The 10,349-nt window shown below is 39.4% G+C and overlaps 1 long non-coding RNA gene across 1 annotated transcript; it reads left to right on the forward strand.

Moving 5' to 3' along the window:
• Positions 1–8,352, forward strand: LOC142609665 (uncharacterized). Its single transcript, XR_012839649.1, has 3 exons — positions 1–254; positions 8,068–8,156; positions 8,268–8,352. It is a non-coding gene; the product is annotated as an uncharacterized LOC142609665 (long non-coding RNA).
• Positions 8,353–10,349: the final 1,997 nt, after the last annotated feature.

The following is a 10,349-nucleotide window of genomic DNA, read 5'->3' on the forward strand; positions in this document are numbered from 1 at the left end:
GGATCCTGCAGTGATAGGTTCGTTCAGCACATTTTCAGACCATGCAAAATACCATCAGTTTGAATCCAGTTACATTGCAATGATTATATTTTTCCTTTTTTATAAAGAAATGTTGGTGAACAATCAAGTGATACTGCGAGGTCACTGGAATTTACCCCCAAAAAATCACAATTTACAGAAAGCAACAATTTTTGCATTACTCCAGGAGCGTTGTGTGGGCTAAAACTGCTTACAAGACATGGTGGCCTGCTGAGGTATGTTATGCTACATCTTTTAGCGCGCATTCTTGTTATCATTTTTTTCCCCTCTTAGATATAAGTAATATTTTCTTTCTGTAACTTGATTTAAGGAACCATGTACAGCCTTGTAATGTAACTTAGGTGATATTTATGAAGGAGATTACGGGCTTTCTCATCTAATGTGACACATGAAACATCCTTTTTTCGCCTGGTACTTTCTTGTACACATCCTGTTCACTAGATTGTCCCATATTAGTAATAAAAGTTACATGATTTCTGAAATCTTATATTACATGTTTCAAACTTCCAATTTTTGAATCCTTCATTTTCCTCAGATCTGGAAAACAAAGTGTTTATTTCCTCTTCCAGAAACTTTGGAGGTTGGAGGTTTGGCGACAACTTATATATGGGCTGGAAGAAAACTTGTTATACAATTGGGTTATGCTGGATCTAAGTAGATGATAGTTTGAACTATATAAATGATAACTATCACTTTTTTATTCTAAAGCAGACGTCTTGCGTTAAATTCTGTTTGAGAGTCTGTTTAGGCTTCAATTTCATTATATGCTTCGAACTTTGTAGAGTTCCTGGATCATATGAATTTTAGATAATGTATATATTTAAGTTGTAAAATATGAAAATTTAGAGTTGAGTGAGAATAATGAGGAAGAGAATAGAAGAGAGACATAGAAAAGAAAGAAAAGGTTGAGGGCATCAACCGATCAAGCCCACATCTTAGCATATATTTATATTAGAGTTCATAACATGTGACGTAGGACAACCACAATATAATAATAGGACAGAAAAATGATAGGATAAACCCTAGGAGTCAGCACCTAAAGAACTGGAGTCGGCACCAATGTAAAAGAGAACAAACGTTTTTTTATAATTGTCAAAAAGCTGCCTTACAATAATCAGAAAAAGTGTTTAAATAGCTAACAACACAAAACCCTAATTATTAAATAGCTAACAACACAAAACCCTAATTATTAAATGTTCGGGCTTGTTTAATCTCAAGCCCAATAACTAATAGAATCCATCCATAAGGCCACAGGTTGGGCCGTCTTCTTTTTGCCCTTCCTCCCATATGTGTGTATAATTGGGGGCCTATATCTTGTGTCCGCACCAACTCCCCCCGGGTGAGAAGAACTCGACTCCGTCGAGTGGAAAGCTGAAGAGCTCTGATAGTACTCCAGTAAGTCAGAATCCAGTCGCTGTAGCTCATCTCTAGTAATCCATGTGCAATCAGAATCTGGTCGTCTGTGCCACCGAACTAGGAAACGGTGAACTCCTCCATCCCTGGTAGAAACAATTTGCTCATCTAAAATAGCATCAATAGATTCTTTATGTGCATAGGGCAAATTTAAGGGTAAAGGGGTAGGCATAGGGGCATCAATAGGATTAAGCAAAGGCTCGTCAAAAGGAGTATCAGGAATAGCTGTAGGGCTTTTATAAGCAACTAGATCCTTAATATTAAAGGAGGAGCTAATACCATAATCATGAGGAAGGTCAATGACATATGCATTTGGGCCCATTCGTTTCAATACCTTGAACGGACCGGCACTACGAGCCTGCAATTTCTTAACGGTCCCAGAGGGAAACCGTTCAAGTCGGATCCAAATCATGACATAATCTCCTACCTGAAACTCTGCTTGACGCTGATGAGTATCAGCATGAATTTTATATTGAGAATTACTTACCTGAATTTTTTTGTGAATCTCAGTATGCAAATCATGAACATGTCGTGCGAATGCCTCAGCAGATTCAGAAATCCTAACATGTGGGGACATGGACAAAAGATCTAAGGGCTTCCTAGGTGTATATCCATGCACAACCTCAAAAGGACTAACACCTATAGACCTGTTAACAGAGCTATTATATGGAAGTTGGGCTATAGGAAGAATTGAATCCCAATTTCGATTGGCTTCACCCACTAGACACCGAAGGAGGTTCCCTAGGCTACGATTAACCACCTCAGTTTGACCATCAGTTTGAGGATGAAATGCCGTGGAAAATTTCAATTTGGTGCCTACTAAATTCCACAAGGTCTTCCAAAAATAACTCATGAAGCGAACATCCCTATCTGACACTATGGTTTTGGGGAGACCATAAAGCTTGACAATCTCATCAAAGTAAAGCTTTGCAATTTTAGAAGCATCAGAAATCTTAGAACATGGTAGGAAATGAGCCATCTTAGAGAAGTGATCAACAACTACTAGGATAGAATCATGCTTCCTAAAGGTGCGGGGCAAACCTAGCACAAAGTCCATACTCACGTCCTGCCACGGGCGATCTGGCACAGGTAAAGGCGTGTACAGACTAGTGTTTTGCTTGCGATGTTTGGCCAGTTGACATGTACGACATTGACCAACTATCTTAGCAACGCCCCTTTTAAGACCAGGCCAATAGAATTGACGTTCCACTTCCTCAATTGTCTTATCTCGGCCAAAATGACCTGCAAGGCCTCCTGCATGTATCTCCCAAACTAGAAAATCTCTCACTGACGACCGAGGGATACACAACTTGTTGGCTTTGAACAAGTAACCATCTTGAAGGGTATAATCATCCAAGACGAGGTGTGAAGCATTACTTAGGCTAGTGTAGAGTTCCCCAAAATCTTGGCATAACTGATAGTCATCCTTAAGTCGTTCAAACCTAGTGACCTTAACACTCATGACTGATAGCAAAGACACTCTTCGACTCAGTGCATTAGTAGCCTTATTCTCAACCCCCGCCCTATGTTTCACCACAAAGTAGTAGCGTTGCAGAAATTCAACCCAACTACCGTGCCTAAAATTTAGATTCTTTTGGGAATTGAGATAGCGCAAAGCTTCATGATCAGAGTAGATAATAAACTCTCGAGACAACAAGTAATGACGCCAATGCCAAAGAGCTCGTAAAATGGCATAAAATTCTTTGTCATATGTGGAGTACTTTTGCTTAGCATCATTCAACTTTTCACTGAAATAGGCAATTGGGTGGCGCTCTTGACTAAGTACTCCCCCTATGCCAATACCTGAGGCATCACATTCCACTTCAAAAGGCTTGGTGAAATCAGGGAGACGCATGACAGGTGCCTCAGTCATCTTCTGTTTCACCTCCTTGAAGGCCTTAGTAGCAGCCTTTGTCCAAGTAAACTCCCCATGTTTCAAGCAGTCAGTGATGGGGGACATAATGGTACTAAATCCTTTGATGAATCGGCGATAAAAGGAAGCGAGCCCATGAAAGCTTCGAACCTCATGTATAGTTTTGGGCTCGGGCCAATCCATAATTGCTTGAACTTTCTGGGGGTCGGCAAAAACTCCTTCAGATGACACTATGAAACCTAGGAAGACAACTTTTTCTGTAAAGAAAGAGCACTTCTTGAGGTTACCATATAAACTCTCCTTCCTAAGGGTTGTGCAAACTTGAGTTAGGTGGTCTAAGTGTTGCTCCCTAGACTTACTATAAATGAGGATATCATCAAAGTACACAACCAGGAATTTTCCCATAAAAGGCTTGAGCACTTGAGTCATCACTCTCATAAAGGTACTAAGAGCATTGGACAATCCAAAAGGCATAACCATCCACTCATATAAACCATCTTTCGTCTTGAAGGCAGTTTTCCACTCATCACCAGGACGAACCCTAATTTGATGATAGCCACTTTTCAAGTCTATCTTGGAGAAGATCGTTGCTCCAGCCATCATATCCAACATGTCATCCAACTGAGGGATAGGAAAACGATACTTCACAGTGATCTTGTTGATGGCACGACTATCAACACACATTCTCCAAGTCCCATCTTTCTTTGGAGTTAAGAGTGCAGGGACTGCATAAGGGCTCATGCTCTCACGAACAAAACCATTCCTAAGTAATTCTTCTACTTGCCTTTGCAACTCGGCATGTTCTGCAGGGCTCATCCTATAATGGGGCAAGTTAGGTAGGGTTGCTCCGGGCACAAAATCTATGGCGTGTTGGATATCACGCATGGGCGGTAATTGATCGGGGAGTTCCTCAGGGAAAACATCCTTAAATTCCTGGAGCACGGACCTCACTTCTTCAGGTTGCTCCTCACAGGTCTCTCCATGAAGTTCCCTAGCAACCAAGACAAACACAATGGATTCCTGAACTGCTACCCTTTCAAATGCCCTTGGGCTTATGATGTTCAGACCTTTCGCCTTTGGTACTTCTGGCTTCTTGCTCATGTCGACTGGCTTAGGTTTCAAAGGATTAAGCACAATCTTCTTGCCTCCAAACATAAATGAGCAAGAATTGGATCGTCCATGAAGGGTGACATCCAAATCATAAAGCCAAGGTCTACCTAAGATAATATGCCCTACATCCATGGGAATTACATCACACCATATTTCTGCCTTGTAGGTGAGGAATTGAAGTGGGACAATACATCTTTCTTTTATGGCTATAGAGGAAGTATCCACCCAAGAAACTTTATATGGGTTAGGGTGTGGGATCAATTTCAAGCCTAGGCGGGAAACAACGTTAGAGGACACCGCATTAATGCAACTCCCACTATCTATAATAACCTTGCACGTTTTGTCTCCACACTTAGTGTAAGTCTGGAAGATGGCACTTCTTCGCCAATCATCAGCTTCCCTTAGTTCTGTCAAAGCACACCTTACCACATTCACTCTAGGGACACCAAAAACAGCCTGGGAATCATCAACCTGAGGGGAGATGGCTCTAATGCACGTGAGGTAGCTGGGATCATCTTCCCATTCGGCCTCAACATCTTGGACTTCTTCAGCATTTGGGTCATACACTAGCTCTTCAACACTTTCTACCTTTTCATCATCCTTTTGAATGACAAGGGTCCTAGAGGGACATCTAACTGCGACATGTCCAATCCCATTGCATTTGAAGCATTGGAGGCGAGAGCCTAATCTTGAGGGCTCATTGATCACACCTTTTCCCTTGTCCTCTTTTTGTATCGGGATGTTATTGGAGTTGACCTTAGGGGGTAAGGCAAGTTTAGGCTTTCTACCAAAAGGTTAAGGGTTGGGAGGAATGCTTCGAAGCTCAGAACGTCGCCAAAAGATAGATTTGGATGCTAACTCACAATTCCTAGCAAGGTCATAGGCTTCTCTTAAGGTGGTGACTCCTCGAGTGATAATCTCGCCTAGTAGGTTAGCATTTAAATCTTTCTTGAACCTATTGAGTGTGACAACCTCTTCCTCAACTATTCGAATTCGCCTCTGGAATTCCTTGAATTTCTCTATGTATTCGGTCACAGGAGCAGTGCCTTGCCTTAGGCGATCCCATTCCTCAAGGAGGGAGCTCCTATAAGTTGGAGGAAGATAATTCCTCGAGAATGCGTCCTTCATCTCCATCCAATCAATAATGGGGGGCTCACGTTGTCACCTAAGGGTTTCCTCAAGGTCCTCCCAGAAAAGATCAGCTCTCCCAATTAACTTCATTCTAGCATACCTCACTTTCCTATTCTCAGCCCAATGGTAATAGTCAAAGAATTTCTCCATTTGACGTAACCAATAAGTGAAAACCCATGGATCTAGGCAGCCATCAAAGGTGGGTGCTTCTATCCTTTCCTTAGACATCCTATCATCATAATCCCTAGGACCATAGTGATTATAGTAATCATGTTCAAAGTGTGGAGCCCTATTAAAGTGACCATTGTTATTTTGCCCATGCATGTTATCTCCTTCATGGTTAGTGGTCTCTCTTTGAGATGTTTCAATTCGCTCTACCCTATCCAACAAATCACGAACACTCTTAGCTAGGTCTCCTATGGTTTGTTCTAAAGAGGGCCTAGATTCGGACGTGGATTGATGTTCAGGGTTTGACATGACGCGACCACTACGTAGATGCATGCAACACAATATTTATGAATGCAGTTGAGATTCCCAAAAAATTCAAGTAATCAATTCTCAATATAAAATTAAAGGTCAAGCAAAGTGCATGTAGAGACTAGATCGATGAATCAAAGGAAGGAATTGCAGACAAATAGTGACAGTGTTCACAGTATTACGAGATAGCCCAAATAAACATCAAATTCCAAGAAGCTCCACAAAAAAGAATAAGATATTTCAAAGAAATTGGTTTTTTTTTTTTTTTTTTTTTGGAATTTTAGAGTGGGTACTAAAAGAGGACACAAACAGTAAAACGATTAATCTGAGCACAAATTGGATAGGATAATGGAGTATGGTGGGATATGCACATAAAAAAACATAAAGATAATATTTTTTTTAATGAGATAAAATTGAATCCACCAAAAATATAGAGTCAGAATTGTACCCTAGTCAGTGGCTCCACGTATTGCATTAGGCAGCCATGGTCTACTCTTCAAGTAGTGAATTGACTTGGACTGAGGAACCTGTGAAAACAATTAAAGCCCCATACAAGCAATGGGCTGTCACGGCAACAGTATCTCTTTTCTTTTCTTTTTTTTTTTTTTTTTTTTAACAATAAAATAATATTTTTTTAACAATAAAATAACTTTTTTTTTTTGGGGTGAAATACAGTAAAAGACTACAGCTTAAAACAAAATATGCTAACCCAACTCCCAAAACATAACGCTGAACTAAAAGAAACTAAAAGAGAAAGAAAAGAAACGGTGGAGTCATCAGCTGGAGCGTCGACGGAGGCAGCAGCTGGAGTCGCCGGAGTCATCGGTGGAGCTGGAAGCTGCTCGTCTCGGCCTTGGCATCGGCGGTGGTCGAAGTCCTCAGCAGTGGTGACGGTTGGGCTTCGCGGCGGTTGGTGAAGCGCTGGGTTTCGCGGCGGCTGGTGGCTGGTGACGGTTGGGCTTCACGGCGGTTGGTGGCTGTGGTGGCTGGGTCCGTGGGTCTCTGCTTCTTCTTTTCTCCTTTTTTTTTTTTTTTGTGGGCTGTGGGTTCTGAGATTAGAGGCGGGCACGGATGGTGGTCACCGACTTGGGAGGCACCGCTGGCTTCTCTGTTGGTTTGGGGGTGAGAAACTCATGTGGGGCTTGGGGGAATACACGGATTGCAGGGACTGGCTTGGGCTTGTTTAAAATCTCATGGGGCAAAAACTTGAAAGGTACTGTCATTCTCTTTTGTTTTTGATGGCTTTGCTTTGACGTGGTTGGCTACGGTGGTGTTGAATGGATCGGAAGTCTGCTCTGATACCAAAACTGACGTAGGACAACCACAATATAATAATAGGGCAGAAAAATGATAGGATAAACCCTAGGAGTCAGCACCTAAGGAACTGGAGTCGGCACCAGTGTAAAAGAGAACAAACGTTTTTTTATAATTGTCAAAAAGCTGCCTTACAATAATCAAAAAAAGTGTTTAAATAGCTAACAACACAAAACCCTAATTATTAAATAGCTAACAACACAAAACCCTAATTATTAAATGTTCGAGCTTGTTTAATCTCAAGCCCAATAATTAATAGAATCCATCCATAAGGCCACAGGTTGGGTCGTCTTCTTTTTGCCCTTCCTCCCATATGTGTGTATAATTGGGGGCCTATATCTTGTGTCCGCACCAACATGATTACAAAAATACCCTTACTAATATGCTAGAATAAATGACAACCAGAAGTAACACTAACATATATTATATTCCATCTTTTCCTTTTTCCAGCACTTCCTTTGTATACCTCTTGTGTACTAGGGTTGTGCCCCTTCTACACAACCTCAATGAGTTTTCTACTTATCAAAATCAAGTAAAGATAAGAATTTTTTATTGGTAATTACATATGCACATAGTGGGTCTTGAACCCATGACCTCATCCTCGACCTTGTTCTTACAAGGACACAAGTGAGGATACAAAATTTATATATCTAGTTCCAATTAAAAAGTCAGTACTTTTGGATTAACAAAAAGTTAAGTGACATCTTCAGATCATGGATGAAAGATCCACTTCAGCTGACTCAAAGAACCAAGATACTGGCAGACATGTTTTAGTAGAGTTTTACGGTAGTCATGACAAGTAATATTTCTAACCTTCTATGCTGATATTGATGTAGATCTTTTGACGGAAATTTTTTGGGCTCTGCGTGGTCTTTGTCTTATGAGCTGACAATAAGCCTTTACTTTACAGTGCTTGGCTAGCTCCTGCCAGAGATCTTTCCCTGCTTAAGGATGTGAGTAAGGTTACTCTAATAATTCATGTATAAGCTCAATAGTTCTGTCTTCATAAGTTTCTATGTTGATATTGATTCTTGTAAACACCATTGCCGCCACTATTAACTAGATTTGTTTGTCTGCCTTTCTTTTTCCTCTCTTATTCACCTTCCTGTGTTAATGATGGCAATTTCCAGTCTGTCATTAAATATGTTGTTCACTGACCAAGCGGCTGTTATAATGCAACCTGTTGCAGAGGTTTTTCATTTGGGGGAAGGGAAGGGTGGGGTGGGAGAGATGCTAGAAGTTTTCTTCCATGGTCTAGACCATTATATGTAATGTGCAATTGATATATGCTATGCTTGTAACAAATTTTACATGAATTTATTGTGGTGGAGCAAAAATTTCAATTTGTAGAGCTGTGGAAAATCTCATCACATATAAACTTATTTTAGTTTATTGAGGTCGGATCTTGATATGATGGCAAGTTCCTTCCACCAAAAGCAACCAGTCGCAAGTTTGAGTCTAGGAATCAGCCTCTCTAGAGAAAAATAAAATAAAATTGGGGTGGCGGGGGAGGGGGGGGGGGAGGGGGGGTTAAAGCTACTTATTATGACCTCTTCCAGATCTCGCAAAAGTGAGAGTTTTGTGCACTGTATACGACCTTTATATAAACATATTTTAGCTATGCTTATTCCTAGACCACCATTTGTCTCACAAGTTTAAGTTAATGAGAAATGGTGAATTTAATCACTTAATCATTATTCTTACACTTCCTTCATGTGTGGGATTATAGTCCCCCTTAATAAGAGGAGTACATGGAATATGGTATTTTCTTTATTTAGGGTTCATTGGGTCATGCCATGTGGTGTTATGGAGCTCCTAGCTAGTTGGTCAAGCAAGTCCAACAAACACAGAACTAAGGTGATTTGGAGTATGGTCCCTCATTGCCTAATGTGGGGTATTTGAAGGGAACAAAATGCGTGTACTTTTGAAGGGAATGAAAGATTAATTCTCAATATGAAGCTCACAGCTTGAAGTTTTCTTTCTTTTAGACTCTGTTTGAGTGGGCAAATGCTACGGGTGTTTTAGGGTTCATTTGGTTTGGTTATGACTCAGTTTTCATAACTCAATACTCATAACTCATAACTCAAACTCAAAACCCATAACTCATAACCCAAGGCCTGCTCAAAGCATTGTAGGGCCTAAGACAACTACCTTAATATTTTGAATATTAATAACAGATTTACTCAACTTTTGGTATTTTTTATTATTTAAAATCTATTTTTTTAGATGCAAAATTACAAATTAAAATGAATCCATCGTATTACTCTATTACTATACAACTAAAATAAACACTACTTATTAAGTGATGCGACCAAATACTAAAAAAATATGATTTAAAATTTTAATAAAATTATATATTTGATATCTCTAAATAAAATTTGAGTATTAATTTATTTATTAATGGGAGACTAATGAATTCTTTCAGCATTTGTATGTGGGAGATTAATGAGTTTTACACTCTAAAACTTAGAAAAACTTAACAAATAATAATTGCCACATCCAACGAAAAGTTTTTTCTTTAATTGGTTTTTTTTTATTTTATAAAAAACTACTAATACTTCTATTAGTACATTTATATCTTTATTGATAAAAATTTGGGGGCATTTTTTTCATTAGGGGCCTTAGGCAGTTTCCTATCTACCTCACCCCTTGAGTCGGCACTAGCAAGAACCAAAACTTTGATTTGATCATTTCCCTTTTCTTAGTGAATGACAATAATTTAAATGGATACAAAAATAATGATACTTAATTTTTTTTCTTTTTTCTCTTTTCAAAATTTATGAATAAGAATTTAAAAACTATTTCATAAAATTACTCTAAGAACTCTAGATCTTAATCAGTTAATCCTTCACAAGTTTTTTTTCCCCAAGTTAAATTTTACCTTTTGAAATTATGACAATATCTCTTCTAAAAAACAATAATTATAACAATATATTTTTGCCCAAAGGAGAAGAAACGGAACCTACACCGGGATTAGATGCCCTACGAATTG

This window comes from Castanea sativa, chromosome 9 (assembly GCF_040712315.1).
Source record: "Castanea sativa cultivar Marrone di Chiusa Pesio chromosome 9, ASM4071231v1".
Classification (NCBI taxonomy): domain Eukaryota; kingdom Viridiplantae; phylum Streptophyta; class Magnoliopsida; order Fagales; family Fagaceae; genus Castanea; species Castanea sativa.